This window comes from Rutidosis leptorrhynchoides, chromosome 8 (assembly GCF_046630445.1).
Source record: "Rutidosis leptorrhynchoides isolate AG116_Rl617_1_P2 chromosome 8, CSIRO_AGI_Rlap_v1, whole genome shotgun sequence".
Classification (NCBI taxonomy): Eukaryota; Viridiplantae; Streptophyta; class Magnoliopsida; order Asterales; family Asteraceae; genus Rutidosis; species Rutidosis leptorrhynchoides.
Genome location: NC_092340.1, coordinates 111,391,182 through 111,408,881, shown reverse-complemented (window position 1 = coordinate 111,408,881; position 17,700 = coordinate 111,391,182).

Here is a 17,700-nt window from a genome sequence, read left to right as displayed (position 1 = left end):
TGTTAGGACCCCGAAGTTGTATAGTGTTAATGTGAAATAGGCTTAAATGAAGGTTCCTTAGAAGAGGGCTATATAAGGAACCTAAGTAGTCCTAATTAGATAGCCATTGCATTGTAACTGAGTTCTAGAAGCTGTGGAATTGTAACAACCCAAACCAAACCACGACAATTCCCGTTAAATTTTACAACAAAAAAAAATTTTGCTGACTGACCCAGTTGCGCGGCGCGCCAACAGGTTGCGCGGCGCGCAGAACCTGTCTGGCAGCCCGCTGTCCCGTTTTACTTAAAATGCCAAAATGTTTGACCCGTTCCCGATGTCTTTAGCCAAAACGCTTTTAACCATGAATTCATATATATAAAACTAGCACGTTTAATTAATAAAATTAAGTTTACGAAGTGGGTCCCACATTGACCCATTTTGCCACCTTAAGTACCGAAATACAACATTTGACCAAAAGACTTTTAATACAAACAAAGCCGAGCATGGCGATTGGGGATACACTACCCAATCCTAAACGATCCAAAAGCAAGTCACTAAAGCAACTATGCAAGTCTTCTAGTCCTCGCGCTTACCCGAGCCACCGTCCGCATCGTATCTATAAAAAGAGTCAACAACGAGAGGGTAAGCTAATGCTTAGTGAATGATAACATACTACATACATATATATGTATAAAATGAATACGCCACACAAAACAAATACCGCATACCGAAGCATCCAAGTATAAAGCATCTACACTAAGCATACCGTACGATCTAAGCAACGAGCTAATGATACAACACAAAAGATAGTCCGCCAACGACAAAGTAAACATCGCCAAATAGCTACACCCGGAGGGTTAGCTACAACACAACAACACATTAATATAATACAATAATAATAATACACAAGGTTAACCCCTTAACCTCAATCACACGAACATTGGCCGAACAACCCGAGCCTTGTGAATTCGCACAACCCGAAATTCACTTCTCAACCATAAGATGACCGAACAACCCGAGTCATCGTGAATCCGCACTACCCGAGATTCACTACCTCAAATAAGGTGACCGAACAACCCGAGTCACCATGAATCCGCACTACCCGAGATTCATTTCACAATACTAAAACCCACGGTCACGGGATTATAAAATCCACCACACAACCATATCAACCCTTCGCCATTAGGGTTATAACAACCAAATCACAACCAAGTGTGATAACGTGCACACAAACGTGTACTTCGCCAAAGATGGTCAACCAAGACGCACAAACGTGCCAATTGGACTCATACACAAGTCCTTCAAATCCACCTATATGTGAAGTGAGCTCTATAACCGAGAATCACTTCACCCGACCCGCACCCATCCTACACATACATATGCATATAGGATATTATCACTCACCTTGAAGTCTTGAAGAAAGCTTCCAAGTAAACCGCAACTCGCCGATGGAAAATACCTATTCCATTATCACAAATACCACAACACAATTAGATTGGATTCACAAATTAACCCAATTCGTCACTTAGTGCCATTTCGACCCAAATGCACTTCCAAGCACAAACCGTACCCAAACTAACCAATAATCACTAACACAAGTGAGAATGGTCCTAATATGCCAATTAAACCCGAACACAAGTGCCAAACACGTGTCATACCCATTTTGACACTTAAACCCTAATTTTGACCCATAAAGGTCAAAATCTCATCCTTTACAAGTTTTGACACCAAAACACATTTAACTCGGTTCTATACTTCAACTTAATCCATTTTAAGTTTATAAACCTCATTAAATCGCCAATCGGGTCATAGTCACCACCAAACCCTAATTTGACCCAAAGTCAAAGTTAGTCAACCAAACAACCACCAATGGGTTCCAATACTTCCATAATCGCTAACTAAAGTGATTAAACTAAATTTCAAGTTCTAAACATGGCCAATTTGTTCACCAACCCAAAATCCACCAACAATTAACAATAAACCCGATTACTAGCATCACTAAACCCATTTCATCACCTAAAAAGGTATTACAACAAATTAACTCAAAACCCTAACTTGAATATCAAATTAAATAGATGAAATTCGGAGTTTGAGCTTACCAATACTATCACCGCGTAGCCGAGAACGAAAGGAACAACTTTAACACCCGAGACTTTGAACGATTCGAGCTTCTTCTTCACCAAAACCTCCAATCTCTCTCTAAACCTCCCTCTCTCTCTAAGAATGGATGAGGATGATGAATGGATGTGAAATGATCCAAAGTTGGATCTAAACCAACTGATAATGCCCACAAATCCAGCCCCATGTGAAATTACCCAAATACCCTTCATTTAAAATAAATAAAACAAGATAGGTTCTGTCAGCGCGTTTGCGCGGCGCGCGGCCGCTTTGCGCGGCGCGCAGATTGACAGATTCAGCTCTTTTCCAATTTTAATATATATAAGTATTCAACGAAGCCCAATCTCATATGCCTTTAATAAACAAGTATACAAATTAAATATTCGGGTCTTACAACTCTCCCCCACTTAAACTCGATCACGTCCTCGTGATCCTCATCACTTAACCAAACAGACCTCACCCTACGGTCCTCGACATAAGTCTCAATCCGACTTCCTAAGCAATTCTTTCTAACGAATCGCCTTCCACAACTAAATCGTCACCCGCGACTTCTCAAGTCCACAATCCGAGCACTAAAACCATGCTCCTACCCTAACATCGGGAAAACTCAACTAACCTCGTACCGAGATATCATTCCCTTAGCGTACTATTACCGAGTACAACGCGCAAGGCAACCAAGCCTCAACCTAGGGTCAACAACCCGAAACGATGAAACCGAACCAAACGAATCCTTACGGATATCACCTAATCATTAAACATCCCTTGTAGTGCGCAATACGACCAATGCGCAACTACCGTAACAATACAATCCAACGGTTAGAAACCGATAGCGCCCAAAACGGCTATGGGAACGCAAATCCCAAGGGGTACGAAATCATCTATCGTCACACCCGTAACAAACTTGTGAGCGAAATACGGCTATCGCACCACTAATCATACCACATGGTCCTCACGACCCTACCATCGACGCATAAAACGACCGATAGTTCCCACAACATGGTCCTCACGACCCCACCATTGGTGTATCAAACAACCAATAGATTACAACTCAACATGGCCGAAACAACCCGAGCCAAAACACGTATGGAGGATGGTCGAAACAACCCGAACCTTAGTGAATTCGCACAACCCGAAATCCACCAACCCAATCCATATATCTCACAACGACATGACCGCAAAACCCGAGTCATCGTGAATACGCGTAAACCGATATTCACTACTACCGCCACATAGTATAACCGAGGATGGCCGTACAACCCGAACCTTAGTGAATCCGAACTACCCGACATTCACTACCTCAAACTATGAGCCCAACCAACAGGGACATTCGTACTACCCGAAATATTGTGAATACGAACAACCCGATATTCACGTCCCACAACACAACCCTCTTGATGAAGTCAGCGGACCCCGAAGGTCATGCTCCACCAATCTCAATATCGGATGAAGTCAGCGGACCCGAAGATCATGCTTCACCGATCTCAATATCGGATGAAGTCAGCGGACCCGAAGATCATGCTTCACCGATCTCAACACCACGCTCATGACGAAGTCAGCGGACCCTAAAGATCATGCTCCATCAATCACGTACTCCCATGATGAAGTCAGCGGACCCTAAAGATCATGCTCCATCACGCAACCATACTATAATGAAGTCAGCGGACCCCGAAAGTCATGCTTCATTAATCATCAATACCACGATGAAGTCAGCGGACCCCGAAGGTCATGCTTCATCATCTACATACCATAATCGAGCAAGAACCACCTATATCAAACATAGGTACCGAACAAGAATTCTCCAAAAGAGAACCCGACACACACCTTCCTTAACCGAAGGATTTCACCTTGCTCACCAAACACGTCCATTATCTCTCAACGAGATTTACCACATTACCGCCTCGGTGGGATTCCAATCCAAACCATAAGTACAATTTATCCGAAATCGCACTCTACCACGAATCGACCCAAAACTAGGTCTCGGTAAAAATTCCAGATCTACCAAAATCATCATCCGAAATATCACACTAACACTTTCCTCGCGCAGGAGTGCGACTCCCCCACTTGGAAACACGTTCCTATATCACAACTCGTACACCCGTACGATGCTACCAAAGGTAGACTTTACCAACAATTGGGTACACACGACCCATCACCACACCTTGCTCTAACCTTGAGCACACGAAGGATTTCAATCAATCCTTAAACACTTCGAACGAAAAGTGTACCACGATTACACAAACCATACCCTCGCAATTATCCAATTGCTTTAGTTTGTCAAGTTTCACCTAGTCACTCATGTACCTACGGGTTTCTCCCGGTACCCTAAGTACAATGTAACCACAACACAATCGGAGTCGACACCACGCTAGTAGGTATAAAAGAGGCACCTAATGTCGCGTCATAAAGACTCCATTACCAACACACATCGAGATTTTAAACACTCGGCCTCAAAGGTTCCAATCACCCGACGAACCTCATGGTTCATCACTTCAACACCAAAAGCGAACACGCGCTAAACAATCGAACACCAAAACCATTTCCGTGGCTTGGTAGTAACATTCCCCAAATACTAAGGAATGCTTGGTTACACCAAGTCTTACGCCCTTCGTCCAACAACCAAACATCACCATAGGGTACTTCCGTTAGGAACGTCACCCTGAACCATAACATGCAAATCACTATGCAATTAACAAGTCCGAACATAAACGCCACATAAATAAATATTCAAAGACATATTTATCAAAACGAAACGTACCTCAACGTCTCCTTGCGGCATTCGCCGCCGCCAACTCGGGACAATCCGGCTTGCGATGTCCCTCTTTATGACAATAGTAGCACATTCCGCCTTCACTTCTCGGCATCGTGCATTCCTACAACTTGTGACCCCTAACGCCACAATTGAAACATCTAGGCGCACGAGATTCCACCGCGCCCTTTACCACTTTACTCGTACTCGCACTCGGACCCTTAGTCCTCTTACTCGGAGCACCATAAGAAACAACCCTTCCCTCACTTGAAGGTTCGCCCTTTTTCGATCGCGTATAAGACTCGAAACCTCTAGCCACCGCAAATAATTCTGCAAACGATTTCGCGTAGCCCCGGCTAATCTTACCTTTCAAGTCATCATTCAAGGTTCGATAGAAATCCTCCATCAACAAACGATCATTCCCCAAATATTCCGGGCAAAAACGAGCCTTCGACATAAAAATCGTCTTTAAAGTATTCAAGTCCATAGAACCCTGTTGCAAATTTCGCAACTCACAACGCAATTCCGATAAATCGGCTGAAGTTCGGAACTCCTCGAAGAATTCCTCCTTAAATTCGCCCCACGATAACGTCATAAACGTTTCACCACCGACAAGATCAATCTTGCCATCCAACCAATCCTTCGCCCTACCCCGCAACAAACTAGTAGCGAGTCTCGTCTTTTTCTCGGGAGGGCATTCCATAGTACGAAAACACCCTTCGACATCCGAAACCCAAGTCGTACTCACCAAAGGATCCGGTTTCCCATCATACATCGGGGGTCTAGTCCTCATGAAGCTCTTAAGACAACGCTCCATTTCACCCCTATTTTGGAATTCGGAATACTTCCCATCCATTTCTTCTCGAAACGCTCTCATTTTCTCCGCAACGGCGGCCGTAACTCTAGCGTTAAATTCCGTGTCATTCGTCTCGGTCTCGTTTCGCGTCGTCATTCTAAAGAATGCAAAACGATTAGTCCACGCACGTATAAAACGACACGCACAACACCACCCCATCTTGCTAAACACTCGTCGTACATCACTTGTTAGACACGATTTGCACCCGTAATAAGGTCTGCAAGTTCTTATTACGCACACACGCCGCATCGACTTGTTAGTACAACGACCGCCTCGCTCGATGATATAAACAAACACAACCAAAATTCTACGCGGTACAAACACACGCGAGAATTACTATCACAACACAAGAGCATATTAATAATATCCGCATTACTAATATAAACGTTAGTCAACCTATAAACAAGGCACTAACTAAACCCATTCCGACCCGTAATCCTACAAGTCCCGCAACAAATTAAGCACACACAAAAGTCTAAGTCTAGGCACCTATCTCAAGTCACCAAAATCCCTTAGACCATGCTCTGATACCACTTGTAACAACCCAAACCAAACCACGACAATTCCCGTTAAATTTTACAACAAAAAAAAATTTTGCTGACTGACCCAGTTGCGCGGCGCGCCAACAGGTTGCGCGGCGCGCAGAACCTGTCTGGCAGCCCGCTGTCCCGTTTTACTTAAAATGCCAAAATGTTTGACCCGTTCCCGATGTCTTTAGCCAAAACGCTTTTAACCATGAATTCATATATATAAAACTAGCACGTTTAATTAATAAAATTAAGTTTACGAAGTGGATCCCACATTGACCCATTTTGCCACCTTAAGTACCGAAATACAACATTTGACCAAAAGACTTTTAATACAAACAAAGCCGAGCATGGCGATTGGGGATACACTACCCAATCCTAAACGATCCAAAAGCAAGTCACTAAAGCAACTATGCAAGTCTTCTAGTCCTCGCGCTTACCCGAGCCACCGTCCGCATCGTATCTATAAAAAGAGTCAACAACGAGAGGGTAAGCTAATGCTTAGTGAATGATAACATACTACATACATATATATGTATAAAATGAATACGCCACATAAAACAAATACCGCATACCGAAGCATCCAAGTATAAAGCATCTACACTAAGCATACCGTACGATCTAAGCAACGAGCTAATGATACAACACAAAAGATAGTCCGCCAACGACAAAGTAAACATCGCCAAATAGCTACACCCGGAGGGTTAGCTACAACACAACAACACATTAATATAATACAATAATAATAATACACAAGGTTAACCCCTTAACCTCAATCACACGAACATTGGCCGAACATCCCGAGCCTTGTGAATTCGCACAACTCGAAATTCACTTCTCAACCATAAGATGACCGAACAACCCGAGTCATCGTGAATCCGCACTACCCGAGATTCACTACCTCAAATAAGGTGACCGAACAACCCGAGTCACCATGAATCTGCACTACCCGAGATTCATTTCACAATACTAAAACCCACGGTCACGGGATTATAAAATCCACCACACAACCATATCAACCCTTCGCCATTAGGGTTATAACAACCAAATCACAACCAAGTGTGATAACGTGCACACAAACGTGTACTTCGCCAAAAATGGTCAACCAAGACGCACAAACGTGCCAATTGGACTCATACACAAGTCCTTCAAATCCACCTATATGTGAAGTGAGCTCTATAACCGAGAATCACTTCACCCGACCCGCACCCATCCTACACATACATATGCATATAGGATATTATCACTCACCTTGAAGTCTTGAAGAAAGCTTCCAAGTAAACCGCAACTCGCCGATGGAAAATACCTATTCCATTATCACAAATACCACAACACAATTAGATTGGATTCACAAATTAACCCAATTCGTCACTTAGTGCCATTTCGACCCAAATGCACTTCCAAGCACAAACCGTACCCAAACTAACCAATAATCACTAACACAAGTGAGAATGGTCCTAATATGCCAATTAAACCCGAACACAAGTGCCAAACACGTGTCATACCCATTTTGACACTTAAACCCTAATTTTGACCCATAAAGGTCAAAATCTCATCCTTTACAAGTTTTGACACCAAAACACATTTAACTCGGTTCTATACTTCAACTTAATCCATTTTAAGTTTATAAACCTCATTAAATCGCCAATCGGGTCATAGTCACCACCAAACCCTAATTTGACCCAAAGTCAAAGTTAGTCAACCAAACAACCACCAATGGGTTCCAATACTTCCATAATCGCTAACTAAAGTGATTAAACTAAATTTCAAGTTCTAAACATGGCCAATTTGTTCACCAACCCAAAATCCACCAACAATTAACAATAAACCCGATTACTAGCATCACTAAACCCATTTCATCACCTAAAAGGGTATTACAACAAATTAACTCAAAAACCTAACTTGAATATCAAATTAAATAGATGAAATTCGGAGTTTGAGCTTACCAATACTATCACCGCGTAGCCGAGAACGAAAGGAACAACTTTAAAACCTGAGACTTTGAACGATTCGAGCTTCTTCTTCACCAAAACCTCCAATCTCTCTCTAAACCTCCCTCTCTCTCTAAGAATGGATGAGGATGATGAATGGATGTGAAATGATCCAAAGTTGGATCTAAACCAACTGATAATGCCCACAAATCCGGCCCCATGTGAAATTACCCAAATACCCTTCATTTAAAATAAATAAAACAAGATAGGTTCTGTCAGCGCGTTTGCGCGGCGCGCGGCCGCTTTGCGCGGCGCGCAGATTGACAGATTCAGCTCTTTTCCAATTTTAATATATATAAGTATTCAACGAAGCCCGATCTCATATGCCTTTAATAAACAAGTATACAAAATAAATATTCGGGTCTTACAGGAATGTAATTTGTACCGATTCTCTCTCTTACCGAATCTTCTTCTCACCTACCGAATCTCATTCTATCTTATCATTTCTCTCAATCTCAACATGATCAGACCTATCATTTGGTATCAGAGCTTCTAGGGAGTGATATTACATCACTAGATCGATCCAGAGATTGTAGATTATAGAATCTGAACACACTCGGTATTTTGAATCAAACTCGGTATAATCGAATCTGATAATCTGACGTTCAAATTCCTGTGATAAGTTTAGTGAAGGTGTATTAGGTTGATTAGAAAGAGTTTTGATCATCATTACAGCTTTTTAACATCAATTATGGAGAATCAAGTTGATTTTTAGAGTTTGTGGCTAAAACTCTCGGTATTCATCATTTCTAGCTTGATTCTGTAGTTAAGTAAAGATTTGAGGTTTCAGTTGTGATCGTGAGGTGTTTAATCACATTTTTGACGGTTTAATTTCACCAATTCTTTAAGTTTTGAAGATTTGATACACATTCGGTATCGTAACTGCCATACCGAATCTGCTTCAAGTTAATAATTCTCAGTCAGTGTTGCAGATTGTGGTGTGTTTGTGATTCTATCACATTCGGTTTGTTCATACGCAGCTAGTTGGTGTGATTTCGGAAAGGATTTGTTTGAAATTCTAAGTTTTCATACTTAGACTCGGTATTATCAACTGCTACAGTTGACATTCGGTATTCAGTACATTCGGTATCTTTGTTATTTTGTGTGATACTAACATGTTTCATTGTGCAGCAAGGTTACAGAATCTAATTCAAAGGGATTGAATTGTGTTTGAACTTAATATTCATACAGAATCTGACTACCGAGTCAGATACCGAATCTAAATCTCTGTATCACTTAATTCATTGGTTTAAGTGTTCTCAGGCTTCAAGTATTGTGGTTACCGAATCTATACTGAATCTGGGTGTGTTACTTGTATTCCTGATCAGTTTCTGTTACAGAATCTGGTTTACCGAATCTGCTACAGTACAGAATCTATACCGAATCTGCTACAGTATCGAATTTGTTACCAAATCTGACATTCTTCTTAGATTGTTGTGATTTTTCATCTTAGATTTGTGTAATACCGAATCTTTACCGAATCTACCTCCAGTGTTGTTTGATGGCAAGTACACTCAGTGGCTTCACCGTATCACTCAGTACATAGACTACAAGGGTGAGAAAGCAAAGTATATATGGGCTTCTCTGAGAGATGGTTCAGTTGTAGATTATCATCCGGATACTGGTATGCCAATTCCAGTCTATGAACTTTCTGGTGATAAACGTGAGAGAGCTCATGGTGACATAGAGGCAAAGAACATTGTTATGCAAGCTATCCCGTATGAATTGTTTGAAAATGTTGATAGCAACACAACAGCAAAAGATATATGGGATGAGATCAAACGACATCAAGAAGGTTATGACATGTCAGATGTTACTAAATTGAATAAGGCTCTGGGATTTTATGAAGACTTCAAGAAGGAATCTGATGAACCACTCAAGGATACCTATCGTCATTTCAATGGTGTTCTCAATGAGTTGAAAAGGTGCAAGATCATAAAAGTAAATGCTGAAGTCAACATGAAATTTCTCAAAAAGCTCAATGCTGATTGGCTTCCTTATGGAACCATTGTTCGATCAACCAAAGAGATTGATAAGATGACTATTCATGAGCTTGTTGGAGTTCTTATGCATTACCAACCTGAAGTGTCTAAACTTCAAGAAGGAAGGAAAGAGTCATCTCCAAGTGATCCTCTTGCTCTCATTGCCAAAAAGAAGAGCTAATCATTTACGACTTCCAAAAGCTTGTCCAAGAAAGTGCTTGTTGAAGATTTAACTGATTCTGAAGAATTGAATCTGTCTGTTGTTAATGATTCTCACCTTGAATTAGTCAAGATATCAGCCATGTTCACAAAAGCCTTGAACAAATACAAATTCAAAGGCAAATCAAGCAATCAACGCAAGAATTCATCATCTTCCTCGTACTACAAGAAAGCTGATCAGTCAAAACAACAACAACGTGCTGATGATTCCAAGAAGGATGATTCAATCTGTTTCAATTGTGGCAAAGCTGGTCATTACTCTCTTGAATGCAAAATGCCTAAGAAGAGGGATGCAACTTACTACAAGAAGAAAATATTGTTGGCTAAGATTGTAGAAACTGGGAGAGAGCTGAAACCGGTTGATGATACTTGGTTTAACTGGACTGACGATTCAGATCCAGAGGTTGAACATGCAAATGTTTGCAAGGTGACTAAGCTCATCAAAGCTACGGAAGCAATGGAGAATTCTGACTCATCATCTGATGATGATGAGGTACAATCATCTGAAATTCCACTTGATTTTATCAAAGTGCAAAATGACATGATGAAGAATCTGGTCTCAATGTCAAAAGAAGTCAAAGGTTTAAAATCTGAAAACAAGGTTTTAAAAGATAAAATCAAACTTTTTGAGGCCAAACCATCTTCATCTAAATTACAATCGGAACTTCAAAGATTGACTATCCAACTCAGCTCCACGGAAACTGAGTTGGAAGATCTTAAAAAATCAGTTCATCCGATTAAGGTTGAAAGGACAGATTATCGTCTAAAATCGGAACGACTTGCAGAAAAAGTTCAATTTTTAGAAAAAGTTTTGATTTGAAAACTCAACATGAACCCACACTTTCAAAGCTAAACAAGAAAATTATTGAATTGGAAAAATCCATCATTGAAAAGGACTCCAAAATCTCTTCGTTGTCAAAAGAGTCTTTTCAAATGAAAACACAACTTGCTCGATATGAGGAAAAACTCTATCGAACAGATCAATCCAAAGCTATCATGAATATGAAACTTTCAAAACAAACGATTTTCATGAATAGACCAAAAACAATTCATGGTGATAAGTGGGGGTTGGGTTATGAAGATCCTAAGATCTTAGAAAATGCTTCCAAAAAGATTCCAGGATTATATCATTCTGATTATTTTCAAGCTGGTTTACCATATCATTTTGTGCATGCTTCTGATGCTGATTTTGATGATATTATTGTTAATCACAAATCTAGAAAATACCATCAAATTAGTTTAATGTATGAGAAAATCAATGCTAAAATGGGTAAATCAAATCCTGATTTCTTGAAGGAACTTGTTGAAACTGAAAAGAATATGCAACATGAAAATTATGTGCCTAAGCATAGACTGGTTTATATTCCAACACTCATGCTAGAGAAATACATTTTAATGCTTGAGAATGAAGTGTTTAACAAACCTAGTTCTAGCATTATTGCCATAGATAAGGTGTTTGATGAACCAACTTTTGATGTGAAACCAATTCTACCTGCTTTGCTTGCATGTTCTGATAATGTTTATCGTGAAGACCTAGCACATGAATTAACTGTCTTCTTTGAGGCAGAATCCACAGGTCAAATTGATTTAGATGTAAAGGTAGAACCTCGAGATGAACCAACTCCTGTAAATTTGATAGACTTTGACAAACCAATTGATCCTTTGAATGAATTTTATGCGAACTTACCTATTGTACAAAACTTGAGACGTATACTAGGTGAAGTTGAACAGGAAAACATTGATTTGCAACTTAAGTGTCAATCATTAGAACAAATGCTTGCTTTGTGTGATAAATTGCCTCCACTTCCTAAGAAAGAATGTACTTATGATTTTAAGGAAGGTGAAGTGATAGTTTCTGCAGAGGAATTATGTCTTGAGATTAAGAGCTTAAAACAAAAAATAATTCAACTGAAACAGGCTAACACACTTAAGCAATCATCCATTGTTGAAACCATTGTGTCTACAAGTGTTGGTGGGATAACTAAGAAGGGGAAGGGGACAACAACATCTAAGGATGTAAAACCCATTACTATTCTTAAAAACCCACTACGTTCTCAATTTGGAAACCGTGTTTCAAAAGTTGCACCTTCAACACATTTTATTGTCAAGAGAGTTCATTCTCAAAATGGTTCTGTGTTAACTGAAAAGATTCCTATGATTCTAATGTCAAATCAATCAAAGGAAAGTCTTTTACAAAAATCAGTCAAGTCAACACAACACAAGAGTCCAAAACCTGATTTAAGTGAGTATGATGCAAAGGAACGTAAAATCAAATTGGAAATTTTACAAAATCAATCATCTCATGTGTCAACTGAAAAGTTTGGACGTCTAACTAACAGAGGTGTTTTTCGTGTCACAGGTTATAATCCAAATTTGACTTACAAGTCTGTATGGGTTCCTAAGTCCACGACTAAGAAAGTAGCAACTAAACCAAAGAAATCTGCTAGTCGACCTAGGAAATCATCTCATGTGTTTCGATTTTCGTCTGTACATAAAACATCTACTTGGAATAAGTTGTGTGTTAAGACTTCTGATTACGATGTAAAACTTGATATTGCGTATGATGCTTCATGTAATGTGGTTTTAAATGATGCTTTATTGTCTAAATTGCATGATGCTTTACGTGATTATCTCATTGTTGATCCAAAGTTTATTGTTGGTACTAGCCGAAAAGGACCCAAGAAACTTTGGGTACCTAAACTCTAGGAAATTAACGTTTATAGGGTTTCGACGTTTGTGTTTGGTATATCGATTCTGGTTGTTCTTGACACATGACGGGCGATAAATCCTTGCTTGTCAATTTCATTGACAAATTCCTAGGAATGGTTACTTTTGGAAATGATGAGATTGCATCAATAACGGGTTATGGAGATTTTGTGAAGAATGGCATAACGATCAAACGGGTCTCATATGTTGAGGGTTTTGGGTGCAGTTTATTTAGTGTTAGCCAGTTTTGTGATGGAGATCTCAAAGTTTTGTTTGAACGTCGTCAATGCTCGGTGCAATCCACCGATGGAAACGATCTCCTTGTGGGTAAAAGTTGTCCTTCACTTTATACTATTGACCTAAATGATGCACCATCACATGGAACCATGTGTTTGGTCACTCGTTCAATGAAGGAGAATTCATGGTTATGGCATCACCGGATGTCTCACCTGAATTACAAGGGTATTAATCGATTAGTCTCTAAAGACTTAGTTGATGGTATTCCAAGCTTTTAATATGATAAGTGTAGTGACCCGAACTTTTCCATGTTTATATATATTAAATGAAATTGATATTTATATGATTAAGTGTTTCCAACATGTTAAGCAATCAAACTTGTTAAGACTTGATTAATTGAAATAGGTTTCATATAGACAATTGACCACCCAAGTTGACCGGTGATTCACGAACGTTAATATTTGTAAAAACTATATGATGACATATATATGGATATATATATATAGTTAACATGATATTATGATAAGTAAATATATCATTAAGTATATTAACAATGAACTACATATGTAAAAACAAGACTACTAACTTAAGGATTTCGAAACGAGGCATACATGTAACGATTATCGTTGTAACAACATTTAAATGTATATATATATCATATTAAGATATATTAATACATCATTATATCATGATAATGTAATGATTTAATATCTCATTAGATATAATAAACAATGGGTTAACAATATTTAACAAGATCGTTAACTTAAAGGTTTCAAAACAACACTTACATGTAACGACTAACGATGACTTAACGACTCAGTTAAATTGTATATACATGTAATGTTTTAATATGTATTCATACACTTTTGAAAGACTTCAAGACACTTATCAAAGTACTTCTACTTAACAAAAATGCTTACAATAACATCCTCATTCATTTTCATCAACAATTCTACTCGTATGCACCTGTATTCGTACTCGTACAATACCTAGCTTCTAAATATATTTACTATTGGTATATACACTTCAATGATCAGATCTTAGCAGCCCTTGTGAGTCACCAACATATGTGGGAACCATCATTTGGCAACTATCATGAATGATTACACAAAATAATAAACTTATGGAGCCTATATGGAGACCCATTTTCACGTGAACTTACACCTACCACAAACACATTTCCATTTCAATTTTTACGCATCAAACTCATCTCTCTCAAGTGTTCTTCCTTTGTTCTAAGTGTTCTTCATCATCTTCAACAAAATCTAGCTCAATCTAGTTCATAAATCCATACATAAACCAAGTTATAAAACAACTACTCAAGAACACACTAACAACACTTCAAAGTTTGCTAGCTTACTTCCAATCTTGCAAATCCACTTTGAGTGATCATCCAACCTCAAAAAATCTTTCTTATTTATAGTAAGATATCTTTCTAATACAATGTAATACTCATATTCAAACTTTGATTCAATTTCTATAACTTTAACAATCTTATTTCGAGTGGAAATCTTACTTGAACTTGTTTTCGTGTCATGATTCTATTTCAAGAACTTTCAAGCCATCCAAGGATCCTTTGAAGGTAGATCTATTTTTCTCAATTCCAATAGGTTTATTCAAAAAACCTGAGGTAGTAATGATGTTCATAACATCATTCGATTCATATATATATAAAGCTACCTTATTCGAAGGTTTAAACTTGTAATCACTAGATCATAGTTTAGTTAATTCTAAACTTGTTCGCAAACAAAAGTTAATCCTTCTAACTTGACTTTTAAAATCAACTAAACACATGTTCTATATCTATACGATATGCTAACTTAATGATTTAAAACCTGAAAACACGAAAAACACCGTAAAACCGGATATATGCCGTCGTAGTAACACCGCGGGCTGTTTTGGGTTAGTTAATTAAAAACTATGATAAACTTTGATTTAAAATTTGTTCTTCTGGGAAAATGATTTTTCTTATGAACATGAAACTATATCCAAAAATTATGGTTAAACTCAAAGTGAAAGTATGTTTTCCAAAATGGTCATCTAGACGTCGTTCTTTCGACTGAAATGACTACCTTTACAAAAATGACTTGTAACCTGTATTTCCGACTATAAAATTATACTTTATCTGTCTAGATTCATAAACTTAAGTTCAATATGAAACCATAGCAACTTGAATCACTCAAAACGGATTTAAAACGAAGAAGTTATGGCTAAAACAAGATTGGATAATTTTGCTTGTTGTAGCTACGTGAAAATTGGTAACAAATCTATATTAATCATATCCTAGCTAACTCATATTGTATTATACATGTATTCTAATATATTATGTAATCTTGGGATACCATAGACACGAATACAATGTTTTGACATATCATATCGACCCATCTATATATATATTTCGGAACAACCATAGACACTCTATATGCAGTAATGTTGGAGTTAGCTATACAGGGTTGATGTTGATTCCAAAATATTATATATACTTTGAGTTGTGATCTAGCTTGAGGCTTGTATACACGAGGTCGTGGATTGATTCGAGATAATATATATTGCTTTATTTTCTGTACATCTAACTGTGGACAACTAGTTGTAGGTTACTAACGAGGACAGCTGACTTAATAAAATTAAAACAGTAAAACGTATTAAAAATGTTGTAAATATATTTTGAACATACCTTGATATATATGTACATATTTGTTATAGGTTCGTGAATCGACCAGTGGCCAAGTCTTACTTCCCGACGAAGTAAAAATCTGTGAAAGTGAGTTATAGTCCCACTTTTAAAATCTAATATTTTTGGGATGAGAATACATGCAATTTTATAAATGTTTTACAAAATAGACACAAGTAAATGAAACTACATTATATGGGTGAATGATCGAAGCTGAATATGCCCCTTTTTAGCTTAGTAGCCTAAGAATTTGGGAACAGACCCCCAAATTGACGCGAATCCTAAAGATAGATCTATCGGGCCCAACAAGCCCCATTCTGGAATTTGGAATGCTTTAGTACTTCCAAATTATCATGTCCGATGGGTGTCCCGGAATGATGGGGATATTCTATATGCATCTTGTTAATGTCGGTTACCAGGTGTTCACCATATGAATGATTTTTATCTCTATGCATGGGATGTATATTGAAATATGAAATCTTGTGGTCTATTATTACAATTTGATAAATATATAGGTAAAACCTATAACTCACCAACATTTTTATTGACGTTTAAAGTATGTTTATTCTCAGGTGATTATTAAGAGCTTCCGCTGTTGCATGCTAAAATATGGACAAGATTTGGTGTCAGCATGTTTGTATAATATTGTTTAAAACTGCATTCGAGATTTACTTTGTTGTAACATATTAATATTGTAAACCAATATGTATTAGTAGTGTGTAAGTGTGATATTTTTAGATTATCATTTCTGGATAATCTAGGTGGTGTCCTTTTAATCTTGTCGATAAAAATAAAGGTTATGGTTTGTTTTAAAAACGAATGCAGTCTTTGAAATACGTCTCATATAGAGGTCAAAACCTCGTAACGAAATCAATTAATATGGAACGTTAATAATCAATATGAATGGGACATTTCAGTTGGTATCAGAGCGTTGGTCTTAGAGAACCAGCAATTTGCATTAGTGTGTCTTATCGAGTTTGTTAGGATACATTAGTGAGTCTGGACTTCGACCGTGTTTTCTTTAAAAACGATTTTTTAACACTTTTGTTGGAAACTATATATTATTAACATGTAAATATTATATGATATATTAACCTCTTAATGTGTTTGATATTGTGTGATAGATGTCTACCACTAGTACAAATCCCATCGACTCACCTAATAATAATGAAGAGTCGAATATATTTTGGGAAGATTCACAAATTCTCGAAGAAGAACCGGAAGAGGAGGAACCGGAAGAGGAGGAACCGGAAGAAGAGGAATCGGAAGAGGAGGAACCGAAAGAGGAAGAACCAGAAGAAGAAGAGGTTCCGGAGGAGGAAAAATTGATACCTACAGTAAATCGATTAAATAAAAGAAAATCCTCAACCAACGGACCAAAGTTAAAAATGGCCAATGGTGTTTCCGCCGAGGAAGCAAAATATTGGGAAGATTACCAATTTCCGATAAATCGGATCCCGATGAGGATTCTGATGATGTTATAGAAATTACCTCGACCCAATTTAATATAGCAAAAGAAAATAATAAGGGAAAATGTGTAAAAATAGAGAAACCTGATTCCAACCCCGATGAACTTTATATGTATCGGCAACGTCCGTATTTCCTAAATTGTAACAATAACCCGGGAACCTCTAAACCACCAGGTTTTTCTTAACCATTGTGGAAAAC